The sequence below is a fragment of the Balaenoptera musculus genome, chromosome 14 (assembly GCF_009873245.2).
Source record: "Balaenoptera musculus isolate JJ_BM4_2016_0621 chromosome 14, mBalMus1.pri.v3, whole genome shotgun sequence".
Taxonomy (NCBI): domain Eukaryota; kingdom Metazoa; phylum Chordata; class Mammalia; order Artiodactyla; family Balaenopteridae; genus Balaenoptera; species Balaenoptera musculus.
This window is the reverse complement of record NC_045798.1, coordinates 23,863,464-23,878,804: the sequence shown is the minus strand read 5'-3', so window position 1 is coordinate 23,878,804 and position 15,341 is coordinate 23,863,464.

Here is a 15,341-nt window from a genome sequence, read left to right as displayed (position 1 = left end):
GACTGGAAGCCTCCTGAAGCAGGGAGTTGCGTCTAACTTAATCTCCAATATAATCCTTGCACAAAGTAGGTGCACAACAAACGCTTTCGGAATGGATAGGGGATGCCTGACTCGTGCAGTGCTCCAGGCACGAGGTCATTTACCCCAGCACTGTGCACCAGGCTCGGCTTTTTACATGTGACGACAGATTCTTTAACACTCAGGCCAAGCTTTCTGGAAGGTATTGGCATGCCCATTTGACAGATGGAAAGATGAATGCACAGAGAAGACACTGCATCAAACTCAGCAGTAGATTTGCATAATGCCCACATCTTGCTTCTTCTTCCCTGCAGCCCCAATGAACAGGTAGAAAAGTCTTCTGGACCTCATTTGACAACTGTGAGAGCTGAGGCTCTCTGGGGTGGGGGTGGGGGAGGACAGATGGGGTCCCTTCTCTCATGGAGCCTATAGTATCAAGTGCTGGAGGATATCAGTGGAGAAAAGTATCCAAAAGAGGTAAAGCAATCAGGGGATGCTCCCTGGAAGAGGTGACTTTTTTTTCTCTTTTATAAACAGTGAAACAAGAAAGGAAGGTAGTCCCTTGAAGTCTGGGAAAGCAGGAAATTAAAAATATTTGATGACCCATTACTTCTGGCAGCATGGCGCTTAGAAACTTTTATGCACAAAATACTTCCAAATCAGAATTTTTAAAATATGTAATGTAACATATCATGTAAAGTTTTATATGTAATAATTTTTAATATGTAATGATTCCAAATTGCCTAAGCTGGGAGATTAAATATAGAAAAGTTTAAAATAAAAGGGAAAGAGAACACAAGAAAAAATTTGTAGCTATATGAGGTGGTGGATATATTAACTAAATTTATGGTGGTAATCATTTTGCAATATATACATACATCAAATCATTACATTGTACACCTTAAACTTACACAATGTTATATGTCAATTACATCTCAATAATGCTGAAAAAAATAAAATAATAAGTAAAACCAAAATAAATAAAAGGGGAAGAGAGAAAATCCAAGGCAAAGAGGCAAAGTGGCCTGGAGCACAGGTGGGGAGAGGCATAACTGTGAGCTACTGCTTCAGCACAGGGGATATGTTGGAGCCTTTATCATGGGACACGGTGGCAGCACTGGCCCGGGAGTGTTAATTGTCTGTGAGTTCTAATAGGTGTAATATTCTCGCGTGTTACATGTGCATTAATTAAGTCACACTGCATTTAGCTCCAAATCATGCAGAAGCCTTGGGTGGTGTTTGCACAGGCATAAATATCCTCTCAGTTACCAAGTGGCTGGCATGCTTTTCTCTGTGTCCACTGAGGTCAGAGAAGGCATCCTGGGGAAAATGGGGAGTAGTGGAGTCAGCAGGGAGGATGGGGGGCAAGGAAAGCCTCTCCATCCCTCAGGATGGGGGGAAAGAGGAACTGAAGATAAGCTACTTATATAGTATAGCTAGTGGGCTCTGAAGTCAGTCCGATGCAGATTTGAACCCAGCATTGTCACTGACTTGCTGTGTGACCTTGAGCAAGTGGCTTGGCTTCTCTGAGCCTCAGTTTCCTTATCCAGAAAACAGGATCATGATAGGACCCCCTTATGGGGTGGTTGTGAGAGGTCAAAGGGGTGATACATGGAAAGTGTTTAGCACAAACTGCTCCGTGATATGTGGGGGTGATTCTAACCTCCTTTTGTGATTAGATCTGTGAGTCTCTAAATTGGGGTCTGACCCCAGGTGAATCTTCTGGGTTCAGGATGCACCAGACAGAGCTGAGACTGTAGGAAGCAAGAACGGCACCCTGCTCAGTGCAGTTCGGAGCTCTCCACGTGGGAGGGAAGCAAGTAGCAGCAGCAGCTAACCAGGAGAGGCAGCTCGGGGTGGGAAGGGGGTAGAATTGTCCGAGGATGAGGGTACAGATATGCCATCTCATCCTCCTTCTGTCTCCTACAGGATATGATTTTGGCTTCGTCCCGCTCCTGATCTGAGCTGCAGTCATCAAAATGGGACGATAATTTCAAACCACCCTGAGATGAGTTGATGGCAGGAAACCTTACTGGAATAAGAAGGTTGTTGCCATTGACTGTGAGACAGGGGACTCTAGAGGGCAAGGGGAGGTCCCGGGGTCCTCCCTGTCCCCACAGAGCCATGCTGTGCAAGGACAGTCAGCCTCACTTGAAGCTCAGTGTGTCCCCCCAGCACTGTCAGACCTCTTGCCTTCCTCCCCTTCTGCAGATGGGGAAACTGAGGCCCCAGGAAAGGAAGTGACTTGCTCAAGGGCTCCTTGCCATTGGGTGGCAGCCTAGAGCCCAGAACCTTGACTCCTGGCCCTGGACCCTCCCCTCCATCCCCCTCTAAATCCACAGCAGCCCACCCCACCTTGGGTGACCAGAGCCACGGGTTGTTTTTCTGTTTTACACGCACGCGTCTCTGTGTTTTCACTTTTTCTTTTAAAAAGGGCTCCGGATTCAGGAAAACCAACGCAACGTGCATAATTTGGCAATTATTTCTTGCGTTCATCCTCACGGCCGCGCCTGCATACAGATATTGGAATTTGCATAAAACAATCTTGCTACCAGTCCCACTGCATCCCGGGAAGAAGCCTCCTAGGCGGGGGAGGGGAGGGTCAGGTCGGGCCCTCCTGTCCCCGCTCTGTCCTCTGCCACAAAGGGAAATTAGGGGAGGGGGCAGGGGGTCAACCCTTGGTGCCCACACCCAGGGGAGACAGAGAAAGGTGGGACCTGGTTGGGCCTCGGGGGGCAGGAAAAACACCCCATGGCAGCCTGGAACCCTCCCGATTAGTATTCAGCAAGCATCTCGCTCAGAAAGGATTAATGGAGTCTGATGCTTAATATCCTGGAGAACAATTAATTTGCCCACAGTTTTGTCATGGTTGAAAGTCAAGTGCTGGAACAGATCGATGCTTGCGCGGCGAGCTGGAGCCCGGGAACCTTCAGCAGGAGTGGAATTTTAATTTTCCCATCCTGGGCACCCCCTCCTCCCCATCGCCAGCACACCCACTTTCTAATAGTTCTAAAAGCCACTTTCTCCGTGTACAGTGCGTGTCATCTTCAGGGCAAAAGTCCACTGGAAGTCTTCGAAGGCAAAATCCTCCCCGACTTCCATTATGGGATTAAAGTCAACTGACCTTCCTTGGGCTTCTGACCTGTTTTATTCCAACTGTCCTCTCCAGCCCCCCAGCGCCACCCCCTCCCCTGGCAGGGCCCCTGATGTCTCAACATTGTCACCAGGACACTTGTTCTGAAAGATGCCGGAGTGACATGGGACATGGTGGGGATTTGCTTATTTATTTGCTTGCCAGGGTTTCACCATTTGTTTATTCCAAGACGTTGGCTTGGCGAGGAAATTGCAGGCGTGGTGGTGGGCTTGGGAACACGGGAAATTGATAGCTGGGAAAGAACGTGGGCTTTGTTTAAAAATCGCTTCCAGCCAGGCTGGATGGACGAGGCGACTGTGGCAATTTGATCCTGGCCAGTGGCTTGGGGGTCCAGGTTGGGGGCTTCGTGGGGGGACAGGGTGCCAGAGGGGAGCTTACTGGCCATCTCGTCTGACCCGGTCACCTTCCAGTTGGGGAGACTGAGGCCCAGAGAGGCCAGACTTGTCCAAGTTCACACCACAAGGCAGAGGACCAGAACTGACACCAGCTGAGCATTTAATGCTTGCCGAGGCTGCCCCTGAAACCCTAAACCCAGCTCCTCCAAGTGTGACCTGGGGCCAGCAGCAGCGGGCTCCCCTAAAGCTTGTTAGAAATGCAGACTCTCAGGCCAGCTTTGTGGGCGTCAGACCTGCGCTGGCTCATGTGTTTAATTTCATGCTCTGAGATCGACATCTTGAAATCGTTTTAACCAATTGTTGAACAAGGATCCCGCATTGTCATTTTACACTGGGTCCTGCAAATCAGATAGCCAGGTCTGCCGAATCAGAATCTGAATTTTAACCTGCTCTCCGAGTGATTCCTGGGCACAGTGAAGTTTGATCGAGGCTGATTTAAAATCCCAGACACCAGCCCACAATTTGGAGGACTGGCCAATGAACTCCATCATCTAAAAAATCACAACAGAGTCAATGGATGCCACCCACCATGTCTCCCCCAGGAGGAGAGAGCCAGCCTCAGTGGGCAGGTTTTCCTATCAGGCTGCATTTCCGCTTATTCAGCGTGGACCTTGTGCCAAGGTCCCCGCTTCACATATCCTGAAGCAGGCACTATTCGTGAACCCATTTTACAGGTGCAGACAGTGTGGCACAGGGAGGGGAAAGAGATGCCTTCCTCAAGGCTGCAGGCTGGGGGAGTCTGGGGAAGGCTGAGTAAGGGGCCAGTTGTCCTCCTGCACTGGGGTCCAGGCCTCTCAAGCTGGACAAGCTGTGGGAGACAGATGATCCCGATGGTCTGACCCCTCTTTACACATGAGGTGACTGAGGCCCAGAGAGGGTGAGTGACCTTCCCTGGTCACACAGCCAGCCAGCTGGGACCTCCTGCTTGGCCCAAGGAAGCCAGCCCCAGGGTGACCTCCACATGCGTGGGTGTTGGCGGACTGAAGAGTGGGGGTCTGTGGGATCTCCCCAGCCCTGGGAGAAGGATCCAGAAGGTTCCTGCAAACCCGCACCCCTGCACAAGTGCTTTCCCAGCCCACTCCCGACCTCGGGCTGAACCCGAGGCTCAGAGAGCACCCCTCCCAGCCCCACAGGGTCAGCCAAGGAGGCCCTCGGCGTCCAGGGCCACAGCTGGGGCCTGCTCCATGGACACCAAACATCTGGCTGCCGGCTTCCAGAACCACAGACAGACCACGGGGAGAGAGGCCCCTCGAGCACGCCTCCGTCTCATCTCCCCCAGGAGGCCCCAAGCCTGGATCTGCCCCCACACGCAAGAAGCAAAATTGGAATGAACGCAGGGAGAAGCACGAGCCTGCTTCTCTGCGAGGTAGGGTGGGCTGCCTCAGTTCCCTCATCTGCAGTCTGGGGACAAGAAGACTCCACTCACAGACTCCGATGGCACTGACGCTGCCAGGCTCAGGGTAAGTGCTCAGTAAGTGGTCACTGCCAGTATCATTTTTTAAAATTAATTAATTAATTTTATTTATTTATTTTTGGTTGCGTTGGGTCTTTGTTGCTGCGCGCGAGCTTTCTCTAGTTGTGGTGAGCGGGGGCTACTCTTTGTTGCGGTGCACAGGCTTCTCATTGCGGTGGCTCCTCCTGTTGCAGAGCATGGGCTCCAGGCACGCGGGCTTCAGTAGTCGTGGTGCAAGGGCTTCTTTGCTCCGCGGCACGTGGGAACGTCCCAGACCAGGGCTTGAACCCGTGTCCCCTGCATTGGCAGGCGGACTCCCAACCACTGTGCAACCAGGGAAGTCCAATTTCATTATTTTTAACTAGAAATACAGTCATCCCTAGGTATCCGTGGGGCACTGATTCCAGGACCCCCGGCAAGTACCAAAATCTCAAGGTGCTCAAGTCCCTTATATACACCCTCCCGAATACTTTAATCATCTCTAGACCACTTGTAATCCCTAATACAATGTACATGCTATGAAAATCACTGCAAAGACAATGTAAATGCTATGCAAATAGTTGCCTGCACATGGCAAATTCAAGTTTTGCTTTTCGGAACTGTCTGGAATTTTTTTTCCCCAAATACTTAGGATCCAAGGTGGGTTGAATCCACAGATGTGCAACTCGTGAATATGGAGGGCTGTCTGTATTCACCCCACCGTGCACACTCTGAGCTCCACTTTTAACACAGAGAGTTCAAGGTCAAGGAGTTCATTGGAGATCAAACCACTAGGAGAGAGGCAGCATATGTGGAGAATGAAAATACAAGGGCCTGGGCTCAGCAGGGCTTGGGTTCAAATTCAGTCCCCACTTCTTGAAATCTTGAGTCCTCAGGCAAATTACTCATGGGGCTGAGCCTCTGCTTTCACATCTGTAAAATGGGAACAGCACCAGCATCACAAGGCTGCCTGATGATCACACAAGGCACCGACTGTCGGAGTATATGATCAAGTTCTTCGTTATCACTAGGTTTTTCACGTCACTGTTGTTTTATTTAAATGCCAGGCCCTAGGCGGACTGCTGGTCCTCCTAGGACCTGATATGATGGTGCCTCTGAGCTGGTTCTTGTCCTCAGGTAAGGCCCTTCCGATTTAGCCTGGACTCAGTTTTGTCCGCTGCACAATGGAGAGAATGCTTTGGCCGAGGTCAAGCGCCCCGGCCCCAGCATGCCCTCATTGGATATGGCAGAGGAGCCAGAGGTGACCTCCCATCAAGGGCCACATTCCCTGAGGAAGGTCGGAGACAGGGCTGGGCGTGGCGGAGGATGCCGGAGACACCATCCATCTTCCGGGCCTGCTCCACGTGCTGGCACGGTTATTAGCGCCGTGAAGATCCGATAATGCTGCTCATCCGTCTGGGAGCCGCATCGCATCCCAGCTGTCTCCTGCATCCCAGGAAGGGAAGAATCAGAGACGAGGCCTTGCTTTATGGCCCTGGGGATGGCGTGTTCCCACTGAGGTTATCCCGAAAGAACACGGGGGTCGGAGCGTGGGTTCAGATCCTGACTTTGCCTCCTCCTTGTTGCATGGCCTCCCCTCTCCTGGTCTCAGTTTCCTCATCCGTAAAACGAGGGTCACACTCAGGATTGGTGGGTGCAATAGCTCGGATCATGCTGGGCACACACAAGTGCTCAGGAAACGGGAGGTGTCGGCCTTACTACGGAATCAGCAGCCGCGTGAACCACTGCTTCAGTCTCCAAACCCTTGACAACACTCTATTTATCCACTGTAAGTGGATTTAGGAGTCATTCAAAGACTCAACGGTGTTTGGGGGAGCCCCAGGCTGAGCAGCTCGGGGCCAAGGGGAGAAATGGCAAGAGTGTGGTCTCCGGACCTGGCCAGGCCCAGGTTCACATCCCAGCCCTGGCCCTCCCAGCTCTGTGAACTCAACTGACCTCTCTGAGTCTCTTTCCCCATCTGTGAAATGCACAGAGCATCCCTACTCAGAAAGGTTGCAGAACATTCTTGCATTAACTTAATGGGAGAACCATCCCGGTATACAGTAGGAGCTGGATAAATGCTCTCTTTCAGCGCTTTGTGCTCGAGTCACGTATTCTATCTTTATTAAAGCAACTTACCACGTTTTACTTGATAGGGAAAGATGTGCTTTACTCACAGATATCCAGTTTTTTTTTTTTTGTTTTTTTTTTATCCAGTTTTAACTGTACCTATTTCACAGATGTTTCAGAGGGTACCAAAGTCGGGGGGAAAGCAGATGCGGACTCAGGAGTTCCAGGCTGGGGAGCCCAGTGCTACCATGAATCTGTTCAGAGATATTGAGCAGGGTGCATCTCCCCCCGTGAGCCTCGCTTTCCAGGTTTGTGAATTGAGGAGGTAAAGATGGTTAACCATGATCACTTCTATGGGAGAGGAAAGTCCTTTGACCACACCCCCCCCCAACCTTCACTGTGGTTCGTAGGCATTCAGGAGTGGCCAGCCACTGGGAATCCTCAGATGAATGACATTGAGGGGTTCGGGGGTGCCTTTTGCAGCCCCCTTGAAGCCAGCATAAATGAGACAGTGTCAGAATTTACTAGAAGCGAGGATGGCTGTTACCCTGCACAAGTTCCCTTGGGCTGGTCCCACTGTTCCCTAACTCTTGGCTCCACTGTGGTAAGGACCCACCCCTTCAGTCCTTCAAGGGGGCAGCAAGGACTTCCAAAGCCATTTTTTGAGTTAGATGCCTCCCCAGGTCCTTTCTGAGGACATCTATGAGACATGGTTTTGGGGTGGGGGCTTGCCATGCAGAAGCCCCCTGTCATGGAGGCTCAGAAATACAGAGCAAGGGGTAGCTCACTCCTTGAAGGATGGCATGGCCACCCAGGCATGGGAGGGGATGAAGGAGTCTGAAACTAGCCCAGGTGTCTGACCAGCTCCTGACGAATGCCATTCCAGAAAGATCAAGTACTCTGGATTTTCTGTCCAGACCTGGAAAAGCAAATAAGGTTTATCTCACATGCCCTTTTTGGTAATAGATTGATAACAGCTGCCAGCAACATTGAACTGAGCTAGTTTTTGAAGTAGGATGTCCAAACTCTCTGGTCTTCCCACGACTGTCTCAGTTTACACCTGTTGTTCAGAAATAATTTTTAATCATGTCCCCTTTCACTCTCTAAAGTGTCGTGGTTTGCATAGTAAATTATGTGATCGCCCTGTTTCAAGGCCATGTCCAGCTCAGTGTAAATAATTCTGTGATCAGTTAGCAATGTCTGCAAGGAGCATAGAATAGAGAGCAAGGGCATCAATGTCATGTTCTGAGTCAGAGCCCACTCTGGGAAACATTCACACAGGTACATGTCCTCAGAGGTAGACACCAACCTGATTTCATATTTCTAGAAGAGAGCCCTGGAGATGATGGATGGATGGATGGATGAGTGGATGGGTAGGTGGGTGGATGTGTAGGTGGGTAGTTAGAGAGATGAACAGATGGATGCACCAGTGAGATGAGTAGATGGATGGATAGTGGATAGAAAGATAGGTGAGTGGATGAATGGATGGATAAATAGTCAGGAGGGTGGGTAGATGCATAGTTGGATGGATAAATGATGGGTTCATTAAAAAAATACATAGATGAATGAGTGAATGCTTAGAAAGGGCATCAAAGGAACAACTAAGTGAATGAATGAAAAACCCAGGGATTTTCTAGTGAGAGAGAAGTCTTTAATCTGCTCTCCAAATCAATCTAAACAATGTCTCTGGAGCCCTAGCACCTCTCTGGGACGTTCCACGGATGGCCGAAGCATGAATAAGCCTGGTTTTCCACCCACATTTTACATGCTCCCATCCCCCATCCCACTGCCCAACAGGACAGGAAGCCCTTGTCATATTCCTTGTGCCTGAGGACCTGTCATAGCCACTTAAAACCCAGTGGCCTGGGATAGAGAACCATCTAGAAAGGATTCTCCCAAGCACCTCAGAGGCAAAATGGGATGTTCTACAGAACCTGGAGCTGGGAGCCCACTTGGGAAACAGGCTTCGAACACAAGCAGGCTGACCCTGGGTTCTGGGATGCAAACCACCAGCCCAAAAACTTTTCACCAGAGTCTGATCAGTGATGTCCTGGTATAGCTGCTCATGCAACCACTGACTTATTCATTCAATCAGCCGTTTGTCCATCTGTCCATCCATCTGTCCATCTATTCATTTGTCTGATACTTATTTGGTGCTTGCTACATGCCGGGTACCGAGCTTGGTGCTGGGTACCATAGAAATCTTGTTTGGAGCTCCAAGGTGCCAAGTCGTCAGGGTTTCATGGCCCAACTTGCTAATTATACAAAGTGGTAAAGGGAGACACAGAGAGAGGAAGAGAGTGGGGTCTCTGGTTCTCCCATCACCCCACCTCCTGCATCCCTCTGCCCTCCAGCCTAGCAGTGGGTGCAGCCCAGCTTACTTGGCTGATCAGGCCACTAACTTGGTCACTTGCCTTTAGCATTTAGCACATTCACGTCTTTCAACCCGGTTCACACCAAGGTGTGAATGACTGAATACTCCCGCAGTGTAGTCTATTGAAAGTGAAAGCTGCTGAACCCCAGGGTCTCTCTGGCAGAGACCTCTGGGATTGCAGACGGAGAAACCTAATTAAGGAAGAATTTGAGACAAGATCTCAGTGGGGGAGGCATGATGGAGGGGGTCTGGGGGTTCTGGAAAGCCCCATTTACATAACAGCCTGGCTTGGGAGGGGGAGAAAGAGCACCCCAGAGTCAGGAGGCTACTGTCCTGTGTTGGGCGCAGACGTCTCAGCTCATGCTCCTGTGCAGAGCACTCAACAGTTTGCATGGCAGGGCTGGGCAGACACATCCCATCCTGCAGTTGAGGGGACTGTCCCAAAGGCAAAGCCAGCGGTGCCCTCTTTCTATTGCCACTGATAATGCACACGTGAGACGCCTTCCTCCCAGAAATGCACTCTGAGGTCCAGAGTCAGGAAGAGAGGAAGAGGAAGAAAAGAAGGAAGGAAGGAGGGAGGGAAGGAGGGAGGAAGGAAGAAAGGAAGGAAATAAGGAAGGAAGGAAGGAGGAAGGAAGAGCTCTGAGCGCCCACTGGGCGTAGGGTTCTGTGCTAGCCGCCACCACGGACATGACCTTCTTTACTCCTCATGACAGCTCTCAGGAGTTTTGAGCACGAGGCTGTGAGGGGACCAGAGTCTCTTGGTCCAGGTATCACGGTGAGTCAGTGGTGACCAGTCCAGGCCAGCGCACCCTCATCTCCCACCCGGACAACCTCAGCAGCATCGTCTCTGCTCTCCCTGCATCATCTCCCCACAGCCACCTGCCACGGGCATCCACTCTCCACACCAGCCATGATGATGTCTCTGATGTCCTCATCCCCAGCCTTCCAGTGAGACCCACAGTGCCCACAGGGTCTGGGTCCTGCCCCCTCCTGTCCTGGGTACTGCTTCTCTTCCCCTCATTCACCTGCATCAGTCATGTGGCTTCAGTCCTCCAAGGCACCATGCTCCTTCCCGCTTCTGGGTCTTTGCACGTGCTGTTCCGCCTTCCTGGAATGCTCTTTCTTCCTCACCCTCCCACCCCCACCCTGGTGACTATTTAACTGCTTCTCAGCTGTCAGATTTCATCTCATATGGCTCTTCTTCCAGGAAGCCCACCATCATCCAAGTGTGGGAGCTGTCCATGGTGCGCAATGCCACACCCTCTTGATCCACTGATTTCAGTACATCAGAAGTGGACACTACCCTGCTTCCCTGCCTCAGGGTTTTCTCGAAGCTGAGACACAGTCTACGCTGTTTCTCAGAAGGTCCCCACTGGCGTTGTGCCCCTGTTGCCCACAGTGGTACCCAGATGAGTAATACACCCTTCATTGGAATTTTTTCCTCCTCTGCCTCACCCTGTGTTCCCTCACTCCTGCTTCCTGCAATCACCTCCAAATACATTTCCTTGTCCCTAAATCTGTGTCTTCAGTCCTGCTTTCATGGGGACCAAGTTAAGACATTTGATGAGCAGCTTTTTCTCCCTGGCCATACTTGCTGGTTCCTTGAAGGCAGAGCCTGGACACTTTGGGGTCATTATAGCATCCCGTGCCTAGGACCTGGCCAAAAAATGACCTTGGAGGGAAGAAAGGGAGAGAGAGGGAGAGGGAAGAGGGAAGAAAGGGAGGGACAGAGGGAGAGAGGAAGGGAGGCAGAGAAGGATACAGTTCTTGAACCTGGGTGTGTCTTGCTTCATATCCCAGACATGCTGCGTCATCCCCAGATACAGCCAGTGTAGACAAAAGAAGCCCCTGGGTGGGCGCCCTCCCTCGTTCTTGCCTAGTCATCATTCAGGACAAGTCTAGTTCCCACTTCCCTCGCTCACTACCCTCCCACACACACGTGCAATGAATTATATCCCCGGGTGACGGGAGTCCTGCCTGGGTATTAAAAAAAAAAGCCCATGATAGAAAACTCTACCAGCCATTTTTTTCCCCTTTTTGTCCCTATGAGCAGGTGCACAATGTAATGTCCCTGATTTTCAAGATCTGATTAAACTGTCATAGGTGCAACACAATCGCAATAACTCCTCCGCCTCGGTGAGGCCCAAATTATTTTGGACCTGTGCACACCCAAAGACGCTGTAGAGAAGGTCCTGTCAGCATTTCTATTACTGGTCCCTGTTTGGGGGATTTGTTTATTTAAATTGGATGGATTGGGTGCGCCAGGGAGCGATGGATGGGCTTGGCAGCGTGGGCGGCCGCTGGGGGAGGAAAATGTCGCCTTCCTGCTGCCACCTGTTGACGTCACGTGTCTCGAGTTCAGCGGGACATGGCCCGGTGACTGCTGGCAGATGGAGTGGGCAGAGCAGCGACAGGAACCTGGAGGAAGAGGGAGTCACGGGGAATACGGGGTGTGGGAAATGGCACATCCATGCTGGGAATGATTTTGGAGGGAAATCACAGTGAGGGGCGGAAAGGCAGTGGGGTAAGGAACCAACAGACTTTGAAAAGGTACCGTGTATAAATGACTCCCTGCCGGCCATTTGAGGCATGATACATGTAAACTTGAACTGGATCTCACCAGCGCCTTCCTTTCTAAATTGTTGAACATGGATGGCCTTTGAGAACGGTGTGATCAGGCCTCGCCTCTGACACACCCCCATCTCACTCACTCTGCTCCAGCCACATTGTCACTCAAGTCCTTGAATATGTCAAGCTTTTGCACCACAGGGCCTTTGCACAGGCTAAACCGTCTGCCTGAAATGCCCTCCTCCAGCCGGCTCCCTCTCACCCTTCCAGCCTCAGTGTAAATCACTCCTCTGATGACCATCCTTGACCAACCGTCCAAGGCTCCATCCCCACTGCCCACCTCAGCATGATCTCTTTAGAGCATCCTGTCTTTTGCCAACAGAGCATTTATCACCCTGAGTAATTATGTCCTTGAGTGTTTGTTTACTTGTTTACTTGTTTGCTCTCTGGAGAGGACACATGTTGTTTTTTTCTTCCCACCCTCCCTTCTTTGGAGAAACCTCTCCAAAGAGATTTGGAGTCTCTTGTTGCGTGTGCCTCCAGCCTGGCTGCAGTCAATGTGAACACTGGCCCCAGAAATAGGGGTGAGATGCAAGCCTGGATAATCACAACATCCCATCCCCCAACAAGAAGGCCTGGTCCAAGGAGTGCACAGGGGACCACAAGGGCAATCAGTGACCACAGAGCAGAGGCTATTTGGTGGTTTTAAAACATGATGGCAAATTCGTTGACACTGCTTGCTCCCAAAAAAGGGTGGACTCTGGTTCTCCTCCCCTTGGATTTGGACGGCCTTTTGTGACTGTTGCAGTGAACAGAATATAGCGGAAGATGCTGCATGACCTCTAAGGCAAGGTTACAAAAGGTGACATAGCTTCCACCTGGCTCTCCCTCTCTCGGGACACTCATCCTTGGAACCCAGCCACCATGTTGTGAGGAAGCCCAAGCCACATGGAGAGGCCACATGTTTGATGTTCCAGCCCCAGCTGAGCTCCCAGCCAAGAGCCAGCATGAACTGTCAGATGTGTGAGCAAAGGAGACGTCGGATGATTCCACCCCCCGCCTTTGAGTCACTATAGGTTATGCCAAGTGGAGCAGAGACAAGCTTTCCCACTGAGCTCTGCCCAGATTGCAGATTTGTGAACAAAATAAATGGTGTTGTTTTAACACTCGGTTTTGGGGTGGCTTGTTATGTAGCAATAGAAGAAGGGAACTGGGTGCTAAGCTGAGAGGATATGGTGTGAGGACTCTGGGCAACCAGGATTCAAATCCAGGTGGTGTGTTTTTTCTCAATGACACAGACTCTCTTTGAACAAAGGGTATGTGGGCCGACCTCAGGGGTGAGGAGATAGGCCAGGCCGTGAGGAGAAGGAAAAGCATTTCTTATGACCTGAGCACTCCTTGCTGCATAGACACAGTGTAAAGAGAAATAATGGGGCATGGGGAGGTGGGGGGGGGAGGGTCAGAAAACTCCTACTCAACCCTCAAGACCCCAACTAAAATGTCGTTTCCCCTCTGACCTCACGTAAGATATAGTAACTCTCGTGTCTTGTGATTACACTATAAAAATAACAAAAGCTAATATTTATTGAATGCCTACTATGTGTCAGGGGCTGTTCTAAGAGTATTACACAATTTAAATAATTCTCATCCTCACACTGACCCATGAGGTGGGTATTATTGTGATCTCCACTTTGCAGGTGAGGAAATGAGACACAAAAAGATGAAATGACTTGCCCACGGTCACCCAATTAGTAAGTGGCACAGCCAGGATTTGAGCCCTAAGCAATTAGTCCTTGCCACCTTGCCAGGCAGTTGGTACCTGGGTGTGTTCCACGGGCCTCTGACCTCATGGAGAATGAGGCTGGTCTGACTTAACTCTGAGCCTCCCAACTCTCCTGCCACCAAAAACCCTGAGTCTCCCCTCCCATCCCAGGGGTCCACCCTCACTCCTGGGGACTCTGGTATCATTTGTCACACTTGCCCCTTCATCAGGCAGAGTTCTGGGGTGGAGGCATCCTGGAACGTGGGCAGTTCTGACAGTCTAAGGCTCTCCTCAGACCCAGCAGGGCACAGTGGGGACCCAGAGCATCGGAGAGAGTCCACACTGGGGTCTGCAGGGTCCATCCCCTCGGCGTGGGGACGCAGAGAGGCCAGCGGCAGAGAAAGTTTCTTCCAGATGAGTGGGGAGGTTGATGCAGAGACAGGAGGGGAGAGGAGACAGAAACACGGAAGGAAAGATACCCAGGGACAGACATAGGATGGGGAGAGAGACAGAGATAGTGAGGAAGACAGAGACACAGGGGAAGAGAGAAGTGTTGAGGGAAAGAGAGAGAGACAGAGGCAGGGACAGAGAGGGAGAGATGCCGGTAGAAACCTGCAGACGGGAGAGAGAGGAGAGACAGAAAAAGGAGAGGGCAGAAGAGGTGGGAGAGAGGGAATGGCATGGAGGGGGATGGATGGGGAGGGACACATATCATGTGGGACAAAGGACAGCAAGAGGGAGGCAGAGACACCAAGGCACGGAGACAAAGGAGGAAGACAAGGACACCCAGGGATGGAAAAACAGGGAGACAGAGACCCCGAAACCGAGAGAGACCAGGGAGAAGCCAGTGTGACTCAGAGGCAGGCGAGGATCCACAGGTCACCGGGCGAGAGGGGAGACGGCAAGAAGAGGCTGTGGGGTAGGGGCTTGCGGACACCCCATCCCTGCCGTCACCCTCACTGCTCCTTCCTGCACAAACACCCACTTGGTTAGCCAAACAAACCTGGGCGGAGTCTCAGCTGCATCTCTTTCGTGCGGCAACTGTTGCCATGTGGAGAGAGAGACACCCCCATCTAAATATCCCACATCCCCCTCCTCCCCTGGATCCTGCACTCGGCACCCTCAGTTGGAGAGGGGATGGAGGCCGGGACGGGGTGCAGAACACCTGCCTCCCCCAAGTCTAGAAAAATAAGTGTGCCTCTGCCTCTTTCTTTTTTTTTTCTTCCCTTTTCCCCTCCTCCTATCATGGCCAACCCCACCACACGTCCCAGGCAATTTTTAATTTTTTTTTTAAAGAAAACAAGTCTTTCAAGACAGAGGTGACCCCGGCGGTGATAAGTGGGAAGGTTCACCTGGGAGAGTGTTATCAGCTCTCCATGGCTTCCCGGGCCTCAGATTTCTCATTTCGATGAGGAGCCCGGGGAAATTGGATGCAACACAAGAGTTCCTCCTCTGATGAGCTTCTTGGAGCCAGGCCTGCAAGGGCAACGCTGAGCCTCTCTCAGAGGTTGGGGATGCGGGGAAGCGGGGTGGGCTGGAGGGGCCCTGGGGCTAGTGCGGAAGGG